The sequence below is a fragment of the Micropterus dolomieu genome, linkage group LG22, assembly GCF_021292245.1.
Source record: "Micropterus dolomieu isolate WLL.071019.BEF.003 ecotype Adirondacks linkage group LG22, ASM2129224v1, whole genome shotgun sequence".
NCBI lineage: Eukaryota > Metazoa > Chordata > Actinopteri > Centrarchiformes > Centrarchidae > Micropterus > Micropterus dolomieu.
Window position 1 is genome coordinate 22,858,425 of NC_060171.1, and position 20,081 is coordinate 22,878,505.

The following is a 20,081-nucleotide window of genomic DNA, read 5'->3' on the forward strand; positions in this document are numbered from 1 at the left end:
ACCAGCTCAAAAAGGACCAGCCCGCACCCCCAACCCACCCCGTCAACCCCTTCTTCCTGGTCCCCCACCCCTCCAACAACCAGTCGCCAGACCCCTCAGAGAACCGAAATGCAATTATCAGGATGCACAGCATGCACACAGGACAGAGCCCATTAAAAAAAAATAACAAAACGAGTCACCCACGCCCGCACATCGATGCATCCAAGAATCAACCGACCCCCATACACACCTACCGGCCATACGGGACCCTGACCAGCAAGGCAGTACACACCTACCCCCATTAAGTGATAAAGTTGATCAAGGGGGACCAGAGAGATTGGAATTGTGTCAATTAGTTTTTTTTTATAGCAGACATTTTCTCCATGCTAATGTGATCTATAAGGTGATTCCGATATTGGGTGATACTTACATTCTTTTTGGCCTTCCAGTTCATGAGGATAGTTTTCTTGGCGATGCATAAGGCAGTGAGAAGCATGTATGTTCTTATACTTCTACATGGATCATCAGTGGTGACTTTTGGCCGGAAAGATGCTGCTTTAATCTTTTAGCACAATTACATGTTTTCAACCAACAGCATTAGCATAATTAGCTAGCGAAATTGAAGGTTGCCAGCTAGAAATGAGAAGCCTGATTTTCTACCTGAAATCATGTACCTATTGTTTTTTAATTTATTATTGTAAACTGCCATGTGAGAATGGAAAGCTGAAATTTTTTAATTGTTTTCTGAAATTTTATATACTAAACACTTGATTGGTTACTCAAAAAGAAAAGAATGGAAAAATTAATCAATGATGACCAAGTACACACACCTGGTGCACAAATTCAAACAAACCATTGCTCTCATGGACAGACAAACAAATGGAGGGCAATGTAGTTACTCTGAGGGATGGGCAGATGAGTGACTTTCAGCGTGCAGGTTTAAGAATGTGAACTTGCTGTGCAAGAACGACAGAGTCAGGCCAGGCCATGACCCCAGCCATGTTCTGTTTTTATAACCCTCAGCCTTTTCAAGAGCACCCCTCTCTTTGCCATCCTAGAATTTTCTGTAATTTCTTTCCATCTGAAGTTGCCGCTGGACTGAAGAACTATGATCGTGTCTGGTAAAAACTATAGGTGTGTGTGGCGTGTGCATGCCGTCAGCAGGCTTGTATTCCATGCTTATTCTGTGATTGAAAGGCATATTACCCACACCTAAGACAGTTGACCACCAGAACTAATCCATCAGCCTTGTTGGCTGTCAACATGTTGCCCTTCATAGGTGTAAGGATGCTTAAATGCCCCCCCTCTCACTCCCTGTTTCCCCTTCACCCCTCCCAGGTGTTCCCATAACTCACCAGGCCTCAAATCCCACTCGGGCATTCCTGAACTTCAAAGGCACATCGGCAGATGAGAGCCTGAATTTATGGCTTGCTGATGGACCGTGGAGGGGGGATAAGAGCGGGGGTGGGCAGGGTCTGCTTCAAAAGAGGAGGGAGAGTTTGTTGTTGTTCACTCCTACGCTCACTGGTGCACACATATGCACATCTCTCTCTCCCCCTCTGTGCCTCTGACAGCTGGAGTACTCACATACTGGTTTATGCACACAGTATAGTACATATATTCACACATATAGAGCCAACAATTATCTTAGCTTTCATTAAATTTTTCATAATCTATATGACCAGTTCCAGGTAGCGATTTGCCTCTCTTACTCTCACACATCGGCAGACACACAGAACTATTGCAGACATGATTTAACCTTTCATTTTTCATAATATCAAAGGTGACCCTTCAAAGATTGCCTCCAAGCATTTTTATTACACTTGCATAAAATATTCCTCTGGTTCTTAAATGCCACCTCCTTCTGCGCTATTAGGATTTGTTTGTTTGACTTTGCACATAACATCATAGGTCACAGACAAATGTGTGAGTGTGCTGACGTGTGCATCTACCTATATTTATACATGGGTGAGTATGTTCGTATTTGCGCGTGTGAGCGCACCCTCTGTTCCCAACCAGGTAGTGTTATATTGCAGATGCCCGCAGTGTGTGAGGGGTTGATGGATGTGTGGAGTGGTGTCGTTTCTCTAAGCCGGATGCGTAATGAACCCTGCTTTGCTTCTGAAACATTTGGGCTGATTGATTACAAACAAAGGCCATTTAACATGCAAGGGTACTGCCTCTTAACAATGCAACATAGCTTCACAGATGAGATTACACATATAGCGAGAGAAAAGACACCCTGCTTTCTGTCTACAGCGTACTGCTTGTTAAATTACAGCTACGCTGTTATCAAGCTTCCCTTCAGCCCGAGTGAGAGTAATAAAGCTGCGTGATAATTCATGTACAATTTTCTCATCTTTATCTTACGCTAGTGCTACAAATGAAACTCACACTTTTATAGAAAGGAGCATATGGAACTGTATTTGTTGCTGCAGCTTTACATGTTTCTCTTTTATTTCCTTTTCTCTTTCCCTCCGCCACTTCGTATTCTATTTTAACACTCACTAGATTTTCCTCTTTCAGTTGCCCAACTCTACTCCTTGTTAAGGTGGAAAGCTGATGTAACTTATGCCTGTTATTCTCAGTATCCTGGGTAATCCAAAAGGCTCCGGTCCTCCTGCTGCTTAATCAGACCACTGTTTGTTCACTTTCCCTTTTCCCATGGTCTGGTCTGCCAACATAAACCAGCCAGGCATTAATGAAAAGCAAAATCTGCATCTTTAAATTCAGGCACATGTGAGTTTCAGAGGAGCATTGAAAGGGAACTTTTAAGGCCTCTAAAGACAATATCCATTTATGTATGACTGTGTGTGTGTATATATATACTGTAAACTGGGGACTATCCTGTTCCCATTTTGTCTTTGTATGTGCCCTCACATTGTTTTCCTTCTGTACCCCTTGCAGGGAGCCTCTCTAACCTGCCTCATTTCAGTCATTGCAGGAGAGCTGCAAAAGCCTCATGCTAGATGTGTGTGTGCGTTGTGAGTGTTGTGCTGGCCCTGAAGTGACACAGCGAGGGTATAAATAGAGCAGGCCCACAGATCACTGTGCCAGACAGAATGTGGCATCTGCTGTGCAGTGAGTGCAAAGTGTTTGAGAGCCTCTAAACTCCTCTCCATTCCTCTTCCCTCCCCTCTCAGTCTCTCATCTTACTTCCTCCTCCGTAGCCCTGTCTGTAGAGTCCCTTCCCCTCTCTCTCTTTACCTTTGTCATCTTTCTCTTTCCTCCTCCTACTATTCCCTTTCCTCTCTCTGTCTCTTGGCTTCTGTCTCTCCCTCCCTCTGTCTCGTTTTCCTTTTCCCCTCCCCCTCTTGCATACTGCCACACATCTGCTGCTATGTGTTGAGTGTTGTGGAGCAGTCCCATTTTCAATTTAGGCTATAAGATCCTATTTCTAAACACACAGAGGGAACTGGAGAGGAGAGAGAGAGAGAAATAAAAAAAAAAAATTTAAAGTAGGAAAAAGTCAGATAGTTGGCCCTGCAGTGGTTAACATCAAAGCCCCAATTTCATATTTATTGTGGTTCACAAATTCCTCTGCGATGCTACACATGTTCCATGTAAAAACAATTTAATCTCATGGGATTATGTGGTGTATTTGTGAGGCAATCTTGAGCGGGACGGGCAACTCTGTAAGCACCGGAGATAAAAGCAAAGTCATTGTGATGCTCTGCAGGTTATTTCCCACCCAGAGCCGATTATCAATCCTACTGATTTAGCGATTCATTTCCCTACTCTCAGCAAAGCCATTACAAAGTGACGGTAACCCCTCTGCCCCCTCTATGTCATGTGATGCAACGTACTGTAGGATATTATACAGGAGTGCATAATGCAAACAACCGATTCATACTCTACACCGACATTCCCCCTGTGCTCACACACACACACACACACACACACACACACATACCACTGGAGTTCAATTAAGGATGATTTCCTTCTAGCGTCACTGTACTTACAGTATTCATTCATTCACCAGTTTTTTATTTATTTCCCAGAAGCACACCACTTAATCTCATAATCAGCTTTTGCTGTGACTAGTGTTGTATTCGCTTAAAGACAGGGGACAAACAGACCGCACAAGTACACATGTGTGCGCACACAGACACATACACAATGCATACACACTGTCAACCAAATTAATAAGCAGCTTAACTGTCATTAGATTTCCATTTTTAAAATGATTCATCCATTCTTTTTGCTTCCCTCCCCTTTTTCTTTTCATCGTATATCCTTCTCCTCAGCTGCCTCCATGCTCTGTGACAGGTAGCCTTCCACGCTTGTTTGCTGAGTCGGCGCTATGTCCACCCCCTGGCAGACCAATAATTGTTTTAAGAGCTGATATTGGTCACAGGCAGTGGGGGACTTGCAGCAAGAGGCAGTTAGAGCGAGGGGCTGCCATCAGGAAGATGGGGAACTGTCCAACTGTCAGTCAGAGAACAGCGGCAGGTTATCTTTTCATCCTTTTGTTTGCTCGCAGGCAGTGTTCTCGCCTGTGAAGACGAAATTCAATCTTCATCCTTTCACTCACTGTTCTTCCTCTCCGCTCCACACTACACCCACCCTTTTGCAAAAAAAAACCCATTCTCTGCTTCTATCCTTCCGTTAACCCTCTCATGTTCTCTGTCTCTCTGTCTTCTTCTTTCTCACCTCTCTGTGAGTCACATCGGCATGACGCACACAAAAGATTCTCCGCCATTTTGTTGGCCTCGGGCGTAGTTGTTTGAGTGAACATAGTGTGAGTGTTTTTCGGCTTTTAAATCTGTAATTACCTCAGCGAATGTGCCAAATGCAGCCTCACTCCTTCATGTACCCTCACCCTCTAGTTTACTCTCTGCTGGGGAACAGAATACGGTTCACGGTGCCACCTTTTGACTGACAGGTGCTGGGTTACCTTGAGATCAATGCTAGACACAAATGAAACGACTTAAAAGGTCAGCCTCAACATGAAAAGATAATAAGAGGTTTGTAATGGGAGAGGCTTTGCTTTAAAGACCAGTTGTCAGGTTTCTGTGGGAAATATGTTTCCTATTTCTTTTCCAAACAAGAAGTGTGTGGAAACCCTTAAATCATCAGCACAGTTTGACAGCCAAGTATATTTCTTGTATTTCTTGCCCAGTTGGAACAGGCCAATCTTTAACTAATCGAAAGTGTCTTTTTATTTTCCTCACATGCTCTGCCTATTTCACTAAACACACTCACCTTAGAGTTGTCTCTCTTTCATTGCTTTGTAATCTGAGCCCCAAACAATCAAGCCTCAAAGGGCACCATCTTTGGATTTGGAAGGTTTGAAGGCCCTCTGGCACGGGTATTCATCCCGAGAATTTTCCAGTGCCACATCACTGCCAGGATGCCATACGTCAGGGGGCACAGAGGAGCATTGTGACACGGCACCCACGTTTAGGGGCCTGCTAAGAGGGACCACAGAGGAAAACACTGCATGTCATTGTTATGTAGAGCCAATGATCTGCTCTGTGTCCTCCGCTATGATGTCATGGCAGACAGTGGTCCAGCTGTGGCCAAGCCCGCATGACTAATGAAAGAGCCTGTTAATCTCAGCATTGTGTGAGCTCTTACTTGAGTTAATTCTTGCATGCAACTTAATTTTCATGTTAATTTCACTTTGCAGCCACATTTTTATTTACACGTCTTTCTCACTTTCAGAGTTTTGGATGCCGGCGACCTAGACACGCAAGTGGTGTGCTCTCTCCTCTGTGACTCAGTGGCAAGTACGCACTTGTTTGCTATTGATGAAACACAGATGTAGCAGGAAAATGAGCATGTCATGAGTAAAGCCAAGACATAACAACCTCAGACAAACCTCCCATTGTGTTTGACTCACTTTTTTCTACCTCTGAAAGAAGAGAGTATCAATCTATATCCAACAGCTCTTAACCAGATTAGGGCCGAGCTACTTTACAAAACAGAAAATCTTCTGTTAACTCAAGACATAAAAGTCCAGACACATTAGACTATTTATTTGAGAGAATTCCCATGCCACAAGTTTAGTAAGTTTTGATTTAGTTACTTACGATACATGACAACACAAAGGGTTTTAATTTCATGCAGGGGCATTCGTCTATGTGCAGCATTGTGATAATAAAGCAGATTTCTCATGTGGAAAACTTTTTTCCCCTCGCCTCTGCCCTATGATAATTGGCTTGGTATTTTAGTGACTCGCCATGCATTCTACAGTAAAAGCAGAGCCGCTGGCAATCCAGAAGAGCGCCACATCTTTGGTGTCAAGATTCACAATGTTTTGCATAGTCTGCCTGCGTACACTTTAAGCACCTGTGCTCTGTACTATTTTTGTGACAGTTGGTGGAGGCCAAATAGTGTATACAACATTATGCATAGAAAACCAGACCCGCAATGATGGGTCATCATAATTTCAGACAAGAAACATGAATTCACCTTTAAAAGAGACATAACCTGACTGTGGCAGGTAATTTGTGCTATGTTATATTTATATTTGGACTGCTGTGCTGCGTATGCACACTTGCGACTACTTGACAAGAACACTTTCCTATTATATGCAGCTCTGTTCTCACAGTCCATTACCAAAATCTTTTAGGGCATAAATCCAACAGTAAGTTCAAGGATGGCCACTTCCAAAGATAAAAGCTAGTCTATACACAGATCACCTATCTAAGCTTGCAGATTGAGTTTACTTTCAGCCGACAGACCCATCGAGGACTGGAACACAGGTCCAATCCCAATGACACGTATCCACAATTCACTGTGTTGTAGAGTTCATGATAGAATAAATTAATACTCCCAAAAAACTACTACAAGAAGAAAATGTGTGCCCAGTAGAGGCGTGCTACCACATCTGGAACCAAATGTTATGTTTATATAGCTGACTGGAGATATTGCCAATCACATTGTGTGAGCTAAAAGAAATTGAATGAAAATTTCATTTTTGTTTTTCACTTTAATACTAGTGAGGTTTTGTATAAAGCATTTTACTTTATTTTGCCTAAATACGTGCGTGTTAAAGAATTAGTGTGTATGTTTTAGTGGCATCTAGTGGTGAGGGTTGCGAATTGCAACCAAAAGCTCACTGTGCATTTACTTACATAATTAGTGTATTAATTCTAATGGCAATTGTAAATTCAGCAGTAAAAAAATAACTTTGTAGCTTTTCTCCATGAGGTTATAGATTATATCAATTTAATTTATAAATCCAAAAACAAAAAGGTTGTGAAAACCGTCAACATGGTCCTCTTTTAATATCTTTATATAATACATACTATCCCGGCAAAGTTTTTATGTTTTATGTCGTCTTTTATATTTGTATACTGTTCTGTATACTTCTTTATGTCCCATGCACACTTCATTTCTCTTTTTGCAATAAAGGTGTGGTGGAACAGTGGATGAGACACATGCCTTTGATGTGCGACCTCTGACATATATAGCAATTGTAAATCTCTTAATAAGCTAAATGAATGTAATGTAAAGATTTAAGGGGGGGGGATCAGATTATTCCGACACCACGTGAATGCATCAGTCACCACACATCCCTCCCTTTGCAAGCATGACGGAGAGGCTCCAGTGGCCGACGCGCTTTGCCGGCTCTTGTGCTAAAATAATACGTCTGGTCCTCTATATGTCTAAATCTCACTTCTCTTCTTACTTCAAACAAACCAGTCAACTATTACTACTACTACTTGGGGGTGGCAACAGGGGATAAGACAGATATGTGGTCCGATTCTCCCTGTTCCACATCCATCAGTGTGTCCCTGAACAAGACACTTAAGCAAGACCTAGTTGCTCCAGAGGTGTGCTACCTCTGACATATATAGTTTTTAGCAATTGTAAGTTGCTTTGGATAAAAGTGTCAGCTTAATGAATTAATGTAATGTTCTTCTTCTTCTTGTATGTACAGAGAAATGGCTCGTTCTAAGGTAATAAATACATATCAGTTCATTATGTAAGGTTCTTATACAGCACTAAAAACATAGTAATGTATATTATATTGCATTTCTGTTAATAGATCCTCCTAAATATTACTCAGTGAACCTTTAAGCAACAATCAATCAATCAATCTTTATTTATATAGCACTTTTCATACAAATACATGTAACACAAAGTGCTTCACACTACAGAGGCATTTCAGAACAATAGTTTAAAAAAAAACAAAACAAATACATCCCTGCCACCCCCTAAACACTAAAACCCCAGGACCCCAGAACAAAAAGCACAAAATTCAGTATTGTATAAATACCATATACAATTTCAAATGAATAAAATACTTAAAAGTCTAATAAAAGGAGAGGAAAATACTGTGCAGGTGTTTTTCCACCTCCAAACTGTAGCTCAGGCTAAGCGATATGTTCAAAACAAGTTTTAAAAGTAATCTGTCTATACTGCCTGAAACTCTTCCCATGTGTAACCAATGAAAGAAAGGACTACTGATGTACGATACATTTCAATTTGCTTTAGGAATACAAGCCTAAGCTTAATTGTTTCCACACACTGAACTGTGTAGTGAGAAATCAAAGTCATCACATTACCTGCACTGGATGTTTGATTCTGAACAACGTTATTACTGTTGTCCCATGACACCCTATTTCTGCAGCCCTGAGCAAAAGTGGACAGTGGTCCCCGCAGGAAACTGCTGGTTGCACATCACTGCCCTAACAACTAGTGGTGTAAGACAGTTACCGTGGTTACAGAGTGAGTGTAAGAGGCTGATAAGAGCTGTGTTTGGAGCAGGGTGTAGGCTGGGATGGGGCACAGTGAGGGAAGATTTGCCAAGGAAGTGATGGTGGATTCACCGGTTCATCCGCTTTGTGTGTTCGGTCCCACTTCATGCCTGACTATCCATCTGATAACATACGTCAAAGGAAAGTCTTATAAGTGAGTTTCACTTCATCAAGACATGAAAAATACTCAAGTGCACAGGAGAGACTGAATGGTAGAATTGTAACCTACTTACAAAATAATTTTCTCTGAGATTTATATAAAGCTATATAATAATAGAAAATAATTAAAAGTTGCTTCATTGGTAATATACACAAAGTGTCATAACTGAATAGTTTGGTTCAGATAACCCACTATCTAACTACTCATTCTGCACATTTGCTTCCTATTAATCTTGTCCAATGTATAACCCGAGTTTATAAAAAACAGACGTGAAGCAGTACTCTCTGGGATTATTGATTAAATGACTTATCGATGGAAGGCTGCAGCCCCAAAGCTGGATATTGATTCTGTGTTTCTAGGAAATAGAGGAGAGGGCCACAAAGAGAGTTTGTAACTCATAATAGCATTACATGGGTTAAGAGAAGACTGAATAATGTGGTGCTATCATCTGTGATGACCTGTACAGCTCATAATCTAGGTAATGCATGCACAAACACATGCACTCCGCTTTTTTATTCTCATGGGGGATGTTGACTCTATTAACAGCGTGACAATGAACCCCAACTGTAGTCCCCTGAAGAAGCAAGGGCCAGCAAAATTCCCTCAATAATGCCAGACGTGTGAAACCACACAGCCTTGTGAGTACACACTTCAGTTCTTCAAATCTAAACAGATTCACCCAACCAACATTGTGGCATTCTTCTTGGCCTCCATCCTCTCTTGCATACTTAACTACTAGTCTACATATCCCTTACAGTAATGAATCAGTGCTTATGTATGTATGTATGTATGTATGTGTTATTCAGATAACCAATGGCTGTACTCTTACATTTTATACTGGTTGTCTGATTTTTTTTACCATGTAATGTATATTTACCAATATAAGAACATTTGGCTGTCAATGATGATCGTATGCTGCATGATATAAAGAATGTCTAATTTACAACTGCCATGGTCCTATAATTGACCAAGTAGAAGTAGAAAAGCAGGTAATTTCTACAATTTGCACAAATGTAAACTTATATTTATTCAAATGAACAGTCATGTCAACTGTTTTCTGGACACAGGGCATGCCTTATTTGAAAGGGGTTAACTTAAACCTTTCATTATAGTGCCATTATGTTGTTTACTGAAGTGAACTGATGCGCCATATTTGTTGTTAAATTAAACGAAAGTACCCAATTTCTATAGACTAAATATTAGAAATGCCTAGATTGTATAGATTGCAAGAGCACCACAAACTGCAGCCTCATCAAGTTCAACAAAATGTGAACATAAGAACCTTCATAAAGGAAGGATTTATTGCAAGACTGTTGTATTAGATTTATTAACAAATTAGAATTAGTGTAGTTAATTTCTATTAATACAGTCAATAAACTGTGTATTTTAATTCGTGGCAAATACTGTGTGTAATAATAATAACAACAACTTTCCAGCTTGATGCACATTTGCACAGTGAATTTGCTTTGAGTACATATTTGTATTCTTGAGAGAATATTGTAAGATCTTGATTTTACAATGACTTGGATGACAACATTTTTAGAAAAGGTTGGTCTATAACTCTGCCCTTCATATGTGAAAATATTGTGCTTTTTCCTCTTCCCTCACCTGTATCTCACTGCTCACTGCCTCTGCTCAGTTTTGACAGCTGCCCTTCCCCTACCTTGCCCTTCAAACACACACACAAGGAAAACAAAACATCACTGGGGAAGTACGGCATCTCACAAAGCAGGATTACTAATTTAGCTGGCTGACTGCACCCGAGTAAAACCCAATGCATATCTGTTTACTCCAGCCCATGTTCCAAACTAGGGTTTGAAAGGGTTAAAGTTTTATTCTGCAAAGTTTAGTTATCCAGCTTCCTTAGACAAGCTTTAGGAATGCACAAACAACGTTGCAAAAGAGCATATTGATTCTGTTTTATGTTGCACAGCTATGACAGGTTGAGAGAGTTGTGGAAAAGTCAAGCGCATCCAGAGATTGAACCAGAGGGCAAATGAGGAGCTGGGAGACGGAATGAAATACCAACAGATGAAGGGGGAGGAGGGGAGAAATGCTAACTTACTCCAAGAAATGCTCCTCTGACAGACTGGTGCTGTTGCACTGAAGGACATTTCATGTTGAGACCAACGACTGACCTCATGCCAATAAAACAATGTTAAAACTGAGGCATTAGGTAAGTGTTTTCTGTCTGTTCTGCTTGTCTGCCAAAGCTTCCTCCCTTCACTCTTGGCCGGCATTTCTGAGAGCTTGATGTGCTTGTGTTGCCAACTTCCATGCAAAGGGATTCCTATTCTAAGCTGTAGAAACACAATTTAGGTACACAAATATAGCTCCTTTCGTTATAATCCCTGGGTAGGAAAAGAATCAATCAAAGTTCCTTTCAGTAGCCACATATTGTATTTATATTGAGTGTGTATTCTAATGAACTGCAAGTCAATGAGCCTTTTAATTGTTGTCAGTTTTATGTGGTGTGAAAGATTATGCTGCTGCTTACTGTTCAGCAGAGTTTAATGCCGTGAAAGATTTTAAAATATGTCAGGTGACCATTTCACTTCACCCACACACACCATGTCATGTGGTTCAATAGTATAAGATCGTTTATGGTTGGATGTGATCTTGCAAAACAATTTGTGCCCTCAATTCCAACTACAACTCTAATCAGTGTCGTACATCTGTTACGATTAAATGCCCTCTGCAAACACAGTTTCGGGTTTTAATCGTCACATCAGTACGGCTTAAGCAAGTCTCATGCCAATGCGAATTTGGTTTTGCAAGTGAAATGTGTTTTCATTGAATCATCCTTTCTGTTCATAGTCTTATAATACGTCTTTTCTGGTGGCGGTCGTTCTGTAAGAGCATTCCACTTCAAAACAGCTCAAAGACTTTAGCAAAAACAGCATCATCATCCATATCAAGTGGAAGCTGGAGGCTTACTTGGAACGTGATTCATGGTTATTTATGGTCTGCCTTTCAAATCAGAGAAACGGGCAACAATTATTTGCCAAATACTGCTTGTGTGAAGCTCAGCTCAATGGCCTCTTTAGATCTCTCTAAAGAGAACAGCTTGTTTGTCCTCATCTCTCTTTCTCTCTCGCCAGATTTCTAATCTTGCTCCATTGTCTCTCAGTGCTGGTTTTTGGAGAGTAAGGACATGAACAGAAGGGGAAAGCAGACATCATAATTAGAAACTCCCCATTAACACTGGTGTTAAAATTTACAATTTGTTTCCTCTTCCAGCTGAACCCTTTCCTGTATTCAGATAATAAATGATCTGCGTTTGGCCTTGTAGCTTGTAGCACTTCCTTTAACACCACTGAAACGCTCACTGGGAAAATAGGATTGGATTTTGTGATATCAGCATATTGCTTTCGTTCACTTTGCCAAATCCCCAAAGGAAGACAGGACTTTCATCTCGTCCCCAGATACTGCCATTATCATTATGACAACTTTTTGATGATTACATTTGAATCACAAAAATAATCTCTGTTTTAAAAAAAAATAAGTCTCAAATCTCACTGAAATCTTAAAGCAACTATTTCAGATCTGTACAGTAACAGGAGTAGCGGTCATGCTCTTTATATAGTGATCTACTGGAACATTCTTACAAAGCAATTTCATGTTTTTTCATTGCTTGAAACGGCTGAGACCAAGTTCATTCAATCTATTATAATAATGTTCATAAAATAAAACAGAATGAAATGAAACCATTTCAACAAGTTTTATATTGAAAACTACAAATACAATTGCCATTTTGTTTACATAAAAAATAAAATAACAGCAAATACCTGAAATGAAAATCATCTAAGTGTGCATTATCAAGATTTTATATTTTATATTATATAGGTAATACAATGATCCCGTGGACAATTACATGAAAACAAATAAGTCTTTAGAAGACAGTGATAGTAACTGCAATGAGCCCAAAAACTGACTGTAGCGTTTCTAGATATGCTGGTTGGTTGACTGAACTGTGTAACGTGTTATCATGTGCAGTGGACGAATAGACTCTGCCGACACACGACGCACACAGCAACAGAACAACCCGTAGCGTTTTTACAAGAGCAGCAACACTGAGAGCTTCAGTTTACACGCTGTTAGCAAGTCAGAGAGACAAACCAAAGCTAAAAGTTAACTCACCCTGCGTTCACTAGGTTATTTTCTTCAATAAAGTTTCCCTCAGCACTCTCATAAAAACTAAAATACGACCGGACTTCAGAGTGACTGAAAAATCTTGTTGTCTTCCACTGTGTTGTCATTGACCCAAAAAACCCAACATTGGACAGTGTTTGCCGTGAGATTATAATAGTGCGGTTAACCGTACCCAGTTATCGTGTTAATTAAAATGTGTACAGTGTCGGGAATTTTACCATGGTTTACCGTTAAACCGTTAATCGTTTCACCCCTAGTTGTAAGCGGGTTATTACGACCCATATGAAGGATTAATGTTAAGTGGCAACTTCTAGTGGCTGTAGTAATTATGACAGGAGCAAAGGAGGAAGTCCGATGAGGTAGTATAAAGAGCGACAAAGTCTTTCACCCGGGTGGCCGCTGTTCGTGTCCCATGTGAAACCAAAAGTCAACGTGGACATATCCCAGTTTGAAACTGAAAAGTAGGGGTAGGTGATCAGGTCAAAAAATAATATCACAATCTCTATAATCATCATGATCCATGTTTTTTTGAAATGCACTGTAGACTATTGTCATACTTGAAATAGCCTATCAGTTTCTCCATTTGCACCATTTCAAAATAGTAATTAAAACCTGAGTTTAATTTAAAGTAAATAAAGTAAAATAAGTAATTAAAATGTAAACAGGAGCCAAAAGATAACTATCATAAAATGACACTTTTCCTTCATTCAAGCTGAAGTTGCATTGTTGACAATACGTCAACCAAGGAAGAGCCATGTTAAGGCTAATTGGTCTAATCAGAATAGCCATCTCGTTGGCTCTCGTTGGTTTGTTCACTTAGCGCAGATCCGCTAGTCAATGAGGTCAATTGAATTTTGGAAACACAAGTCAGAGGACATTAAATATTGCGATCTCTAAGATTCGCCTAAAAGTAGATTCAAGATGCCTTAGATCATAAATCTCGATCTAAAATTGTCCAATTGCCCAACACTACTGCAAACTATGTATCTGTCAGATATGAGCTGAGAGAGGCTTGTTCATACTGCAGGCAAAAGAGACATTTAAGAAAGGCTGTCCGTTAATTGCAAGTGATCTGATTGGATTTGTGTGTCCAGAAATCAACCTATCTGCAGGGGCTGCTGTTGGTAACAACGTAGGTGTCAGTAACTACGTACACTGGTGAGGCGGCTTTCCAACGTGGAAGCACGAGAAATGGAGATCATCTCGCCCTCCAAACAATCATGCTGTCAAGTCGAGTGCAGAACTCCTCCGCACCAGACAAACTGAGTGACCAAGGAGTTCTGCTCTGATGCACTTCGGTCACAGTCTGTCAGAAAAAGACACTATGAAATACGATCAACCAAAGAAAGTCAAAGTATTCCTTGAAAAACAAGCCCTGGACATCAAAAGACTTGAAAAGATGCCTTAATGACAAAAAGGTAGCATTCCTCAGCAGTGACACTGAAGGTGTCAAAGACAAAAGAAAGGAGCTCGGGCCAAGATACACAAAGCCAAAGTTGATTTTAAGAACAAAGTACAAAAGCAGTTCTGCACAGGGAACCCCAGACAAGCAGAATGCTGAATGCTGAAAAGACAAGAGGATACCTGTATGGACAGCCTCTTCTTCATGAATGAACCTTGACACCTCAGGCTTTAAAGACAGGAGCAATGCCATCTGTACCAACATACCCCAAAACCCCACAACCCAGCTGGAGAAGGTTGGCGCCTGCCTCTCTTGGAATAAGCCCCATAAGCACTCAGACCTGATGGCCTACGTGAACTAGTTTTGAAAGTGTGCTCCATCCAGTGAAGGTCAGTTTTAACCAGAGATGGGGACACGAGTTAGAGACGCACACACAGTGACTTCAGACTCGACTTGAGACTCGTCCTCAAAAGACTTGAGACTCGACTTGAGACTCGAGGTGCGGGACTCGTTAACAATGTTTATTTTTTAGGACACGTCTGATGAGCTGGCCGTTATTCCCTCCCTCCGTTACCTATAACCTGCCTACGTAACATCTGCTGCGCGCGGCCGTACATGAGAGAGGAAAACAAACAGCGGCAGCTGCTGCACCATTTATCATAAACTTTGGCTTTAGAACTTCATACAACAAGACCCAAACAAAGAAGCGCTGAACGCAAATATGTGGTGAGTGAACATGTTTAGCTCAGCATTGGCCATCTAACGTTAGCTTGCTTCTTGCTTCAGCTACGAGCTACGGGAGGTTTACTCTGACTGTCGTTTGTTATGAAAAGATGAATGAGCGTTTGTTTATTTGCCAAACTTTTGGTGGTCGATTAATGGCTGCCATCACGTTAATTATTGCCGTTGGCTGGAAAGAGGTTACAGGTTTATTGTTGATCATGTAGCCTAACCTTACAGTTTTATTTAGTTATAGCCTAACATTACACTGGTTTGAGAGTCTGCAGGATGTGTTGACTTAACAGTAGTTTAAGCTGTCATTGATTGCATTGCACATTATGGTTGTGCTCTGTGAAAAACAGGTTACAGCTTTATTGATTTGAGAGTCAGGAGGATGTGTTGACTTACAGTAGTTTATAAGCTGTAATTAACTACATTGCACAGGTTGTGCTCTGTAAGTTAAAAACAGGTTACAGCTTTATTGTTGACCATGTAACTTTAATGTATTATTTAGTTAACTTTACACTGGGTTTGAAACTCAACAGGGTTTGTTGACTTACAGTAGTTTATAAGCTGTCATTAATTGTAGACACATTGTACATTAGGCTACATGGTTGTGCTCTGTAAGTTAAAAACAGACAGATTTATTGTTGATTATCCAACGTCACAGTTTTATTGACTTACAGTATTTAATAAGCTGTTGTTAATTGCATTGCACATTACATGGTTGTGCTCTCAGTATTCCTTATAGCTATGAAGTTTTATTAGCAACCTGGATTGAACGCAGCAGGTGATACAACATTCATAATAACCACGAGAGACTAGAGACTTAACTTGGACTCTTGCTCAGAGACTTGAGACTTTACTTGGACTCTAGCTCAGAGACTTGACTTGGACTCTAGCTCAAAGACTTGTGAGCATCTCTGGTTTTAACCAAACTATTCCAGTTCTTACTGCACACCTGCACTGTGCCCAAGGCATCTATTATCAGACCAGTACCCAAAAAGCCAGGATTCAAAGATTTGAATGACTTCTGCCTTGTAACCTTGACCCCTTTAAGTACATGGAGAGGGTTGCCAGTAGGGCTGCAGTTAACGATGATTTTAGTACTCAAAGCTTCTACAGATTATTTCATCGATTCATCGACGCATTGTTTAAGAAGTACTTTTGCTTGGTGGCGGCAGCGCAGCAGCTATGCAAAGAATTTGCGTCATTGCTTTTTAGTAATCGAATTAATCGATTTAATCAATTAATCGTTTCAGCCCTAGTTGCCAGTAATCTTCTCACCTCATACAACATGTCACCTACAACACATACTGTATGGATGGCACTGATGGGTGAAAATGAACAAACAAATCCTTCTGAACAACAGTTTTTAATGTCCTATATGTACCGGGTCAGCCAGACGAACATTCCCGACTGCTCACGAATCCGCTCTTTTTATTGTAGTGGTACTGCTCATGCTGCCGATGGTGAGTGAACGAAAAGCAATTGAATCGGGCTTGAGTTCAGTCAGCCTGGGAGGTACACTTACTATATGAGACCAAATTAATTGAAATACGATACACACTGCTGTATTTTATGGGAATGTATTGTACTTTTTGATTAAGTATTTTAGCACTCTGACTGACTCAAGCTTGCCTGACGTGGTCTTGTTCAGTGCAGGTTCAGTTCACTGCCTTGCTCGTACAAACTGAAGAGGCAGGTGTCATCATGAAGTTTCTTGAAGGTCTTTAGCATAATCTGATTCACTTTATACAACAAAAACACTAATGCCTTTTAAAATAACTGCCAAAAATATTTATGCCCGAAAGTTAGTGCTTTTAATTAGGAAACTGAATTGAAGAAATTTAGGAAAAAGTATATGGCAGCCTTATAAGCGAGCATCCTTGTTTTTAATATCTCTGTCTGGTATGGGCACTTGACTTTAGTAAATAGAAACAACCTGCCCAGGATTGTTAAGACAGTAGCGGAGATAGTAAGCTGCCAACAAAAGCCATTAGAGGACTTCTACAGTACAGCTGAAAGCCCTGTCAATCATCATGACAAAACACATCCCTTTCACCCTGAGTTGCTCCCCTCAGGGTGATTCTACAAAATGCCAAAGATTCCTGCAATGAATGTACTTAATGAATAAACTTAAATATGAGGCTCAAACCCCGGTTGCCCCAGCCTCCACGCCTTTCGCCCGATGACTAGCCCCCACCCCCCCACCCCCCTTATGCAGGACAAGCGGTTGATGATGGATGAGATTGTAGGTTGTACATCATTGGTATGAATGCACTGACTGATGTTCAAAATCTTTGTCTGTGTTTCCTGAATGAGAAAATGCTTAAAACTAACCATGACATGATTGTGTATGTATATGTCATTGGCAAACGACCTATTCTGTCGTTTATAAAAAAGAATTTATGGCTGCATTTGAAATCGAATACGAAAGTATTACCTACATACTCAGTCAGTATGTACTGCATACTGCCTACTAAATGAACATGAGAGTTTACACTGAAGTATACTAACCAATGTCTTCTCTGCATCACATGACTTCTCTGCATCACATGACTGTATCCTTTTAAAGACAATTGTTTACAAATTTTCACTAAATGTTTTATTTTCAATTATTACTTTAAGTCAAATTAAAGAAAAAGGGGACAAACGGTAAAGGCTATTGTTTGTGGTTAACGGCTGATATTTAAGGCCATATCTCTAAATATTAGACTATTAAAATAAAGAATGTATAATACAGAAATGTCGACCTTCTGAAAAGTTGAAAAGTTCTGAAACAGGCTCATTTATGCTCTCAGCACTGGGTCAGGGCTCCTTTTGCACGAATTACCACATCACTGCTGTGTGGCATGGAGGACCTGCTCAGCCCATATATTCTCTATAAGATTCACGTCAGGTGAGTTGGCTGGACAGTCAAGCACAGTAATACCATGGTCAGCAAACCCATTACTTGGCCTAGTCGTTTTGGCATTGTGGGCACCTGTACTTTATCGAGAAGAAGTAGAGGCTGCTGAGCTGAGCCAGGACTAGGAGGAGGATGGAAATGTGTTGTGCTATCTAGCGTTTTTCTCTGGCTAGGTATGTTATCTGAAGTTTTCCTAAAGCAGTGCTTAACTAAACAGAATTTCTGTTGAAGTCGTCTGCTGCGTTGGCTGCAGTGGTCTGTGAGCAGGACTGGCTGGCTGGTTTGCTAGCTAGCCACGCTGGCGCTTGTAGAGCTTCTCAACTCCAAAAACGTTAGAGCACATTTTTGATTTACCATAAATTTTCTACACAGTTGATTTCACACAGTTAATTTTGTGATGAAATACCTTACAAAATAAAAAAACAAACTACAATGTGGTCTGTCTGTAGAACCGTCTGAAGAAGTGCAATAAATTTTGGGGCGGTTGAGTATGTGCAAGAAGCGCATGCCATATACTCTTGCTAATCTAGTGTATACCTGCTCATTTCTCGCATATACAAAATCCACATATTATATATAAATTTTAATAAATTTGGAATGCACTACATACTCTAATAGAATACTTGGTATGAATAGTACATTAATACACAGCCCAGTAGGCCTTCACAACACCAGGACAACTATGTAATCATATTACTCCCAACAATAACCTGCCATTAATAACCATTCACAATAACCTGCAATTTTTTATTTTTTATTTTTTGTAATTATCATTTTCCCATGTTCATTTTGCACTTTTATGGCCTGTTCTATTGTTAATATATAATTAATATAACATGACAGCCAGTATGGCTGTTTTCAGGTTTCCATCTTTGTCACAGTAAGGCAGAAAAGTTACGTTTTTCAAAAGAAAAGGGTATGTCGTTAAGGATGTTGTCATACAACCTGACATGGTTTCGGTTGGGAACACTTGTTAAGCCTGTTTGTTTGATAAAAACAGTGGCTCAGCTATTACTGTTAAGTTAATCATCAATGCAAAGCAGACAATGAGTTCTGTCATCACCATATAGTTTCTGGGGAGTTTTGTGTGTTTCTGTTGCTGAGAAAATTATAGCATTTTCAACACATGAACTGCAATTTAACAGCTTTCTGATGTGACATTTATGAAGTGTAGCGTTAGCTATTTAAAAGAAAAGCGTTGCGCTAACGTTATTGACCTGACCTGTAACTTTAGTTAAGTTACCCTGAATGGCGGAATTAATTAACTTAGCATATTTGGCAGCTGGGGGTAAAGTTAGACAAATAAGGTAACTTAACTTACTGTGTCACAATTAGCGTTAATTATCTGTGAAACTCACTAAGTAAGTCTTGCTCATGACATAACTAGGCTATTCGTATTAACGTAACGTTAAAACTGTGAGAATCGTTTTCTTTCTACCTGCCTCCGGTTTGGAGTTTCACTGTCTTTGTTGTGCTTGTCGAACAGGTTTTCTCTCTCCAGCCTCTAAGTGTCTCTGCCGTTGTACACACGCAGGAGACTACAAGCAGGAAGTCGAAAAAAAGCAGACAGCAGCTGATGTAAATAAGGAAGTGAATGCTGTCGGATCGGAGCTGGAGCCCCTATTCTACAGTAAATTGGAAGTAGATCAGTCGGCAGCGCTGTAATAAAATTCAAGGCACAACGGCTGTGCTAAGGAAGTTAGCCGTCAAGCTAATTCCTCCACTGATTCCACATTATCTCAAAACAAGACCTAGACAGAAAAAAGAAAAGGGGAGAGGAAGACACAGACGAGTAAGTAAGTTACACTGCAGTGAGTTGCAAACTGGTAAGCCCCAAAGGGTGAGGGAGAAAATGCCGGGTGTGTGTGTGTGTGTGTGTGTGTGTGTGTGTGTGTGTGTGTGTGTGTGAGGAGGCACTACGTGACAGAGACAGAAAAATAGCAGAGAGCTGTGGTGAAAGGGGGAGAGAGGGACTTTTCAATTTCTGCATTACAGCACTTTTTCTACCGGTTGTTTGTGTCAGCAGTGAAAAAAAGAGTACACAAG

At 40.5% G+C, this 20,081-nt stretch overlaps 1 protein-coding gene and 1 long non-coding RNA gene across 4 annotated transcripts in view; one reads left to right on the top strand and one right to left on the bottom strand.

Annotated features, from left to right (window-relative positions):
• Positions 1 to 8,097: 8,097 nt before the first annotated feature.
• LOC123962015 lies at positions 8,098 to 19,824 on the bottom strand. Its single transcript, XR_006822827.1, has 3 exons — positions 19,474 to 19,824; positions 10,459 to 10,519; positions 8,098 to 8,812 (listed from the first exon to the last, which is right to left on the bottom strand). It is a non-coding gene; the product is annotated as an uncharacterized LOC123962015 (long non-coding RNA).
• The window catches only part of trim44 (tripartite motif containing 44), a 51,409-nt gene continuing 50,552 nt past the window's right edge, over positions 19,225 to 20,081 (top strand). Inside the window, exons 1-2 of one of the 3 annotated variants that reach the window (XM_046037884.1) lie at positions 19,225 to 19,342; positions 19,522 to 19,831. The gene's annotated coding sequence lies outside the window, so the exon portion shown is untranslated. Of the gene's footprint in view, positions 19,343 to 19,505; positions 19,832 to 20,081 lie in introns of those variants that run through there. The other 2 variants (XM_046037882.1, XM_046037883.1) reach the window with 2 other exon arrangements.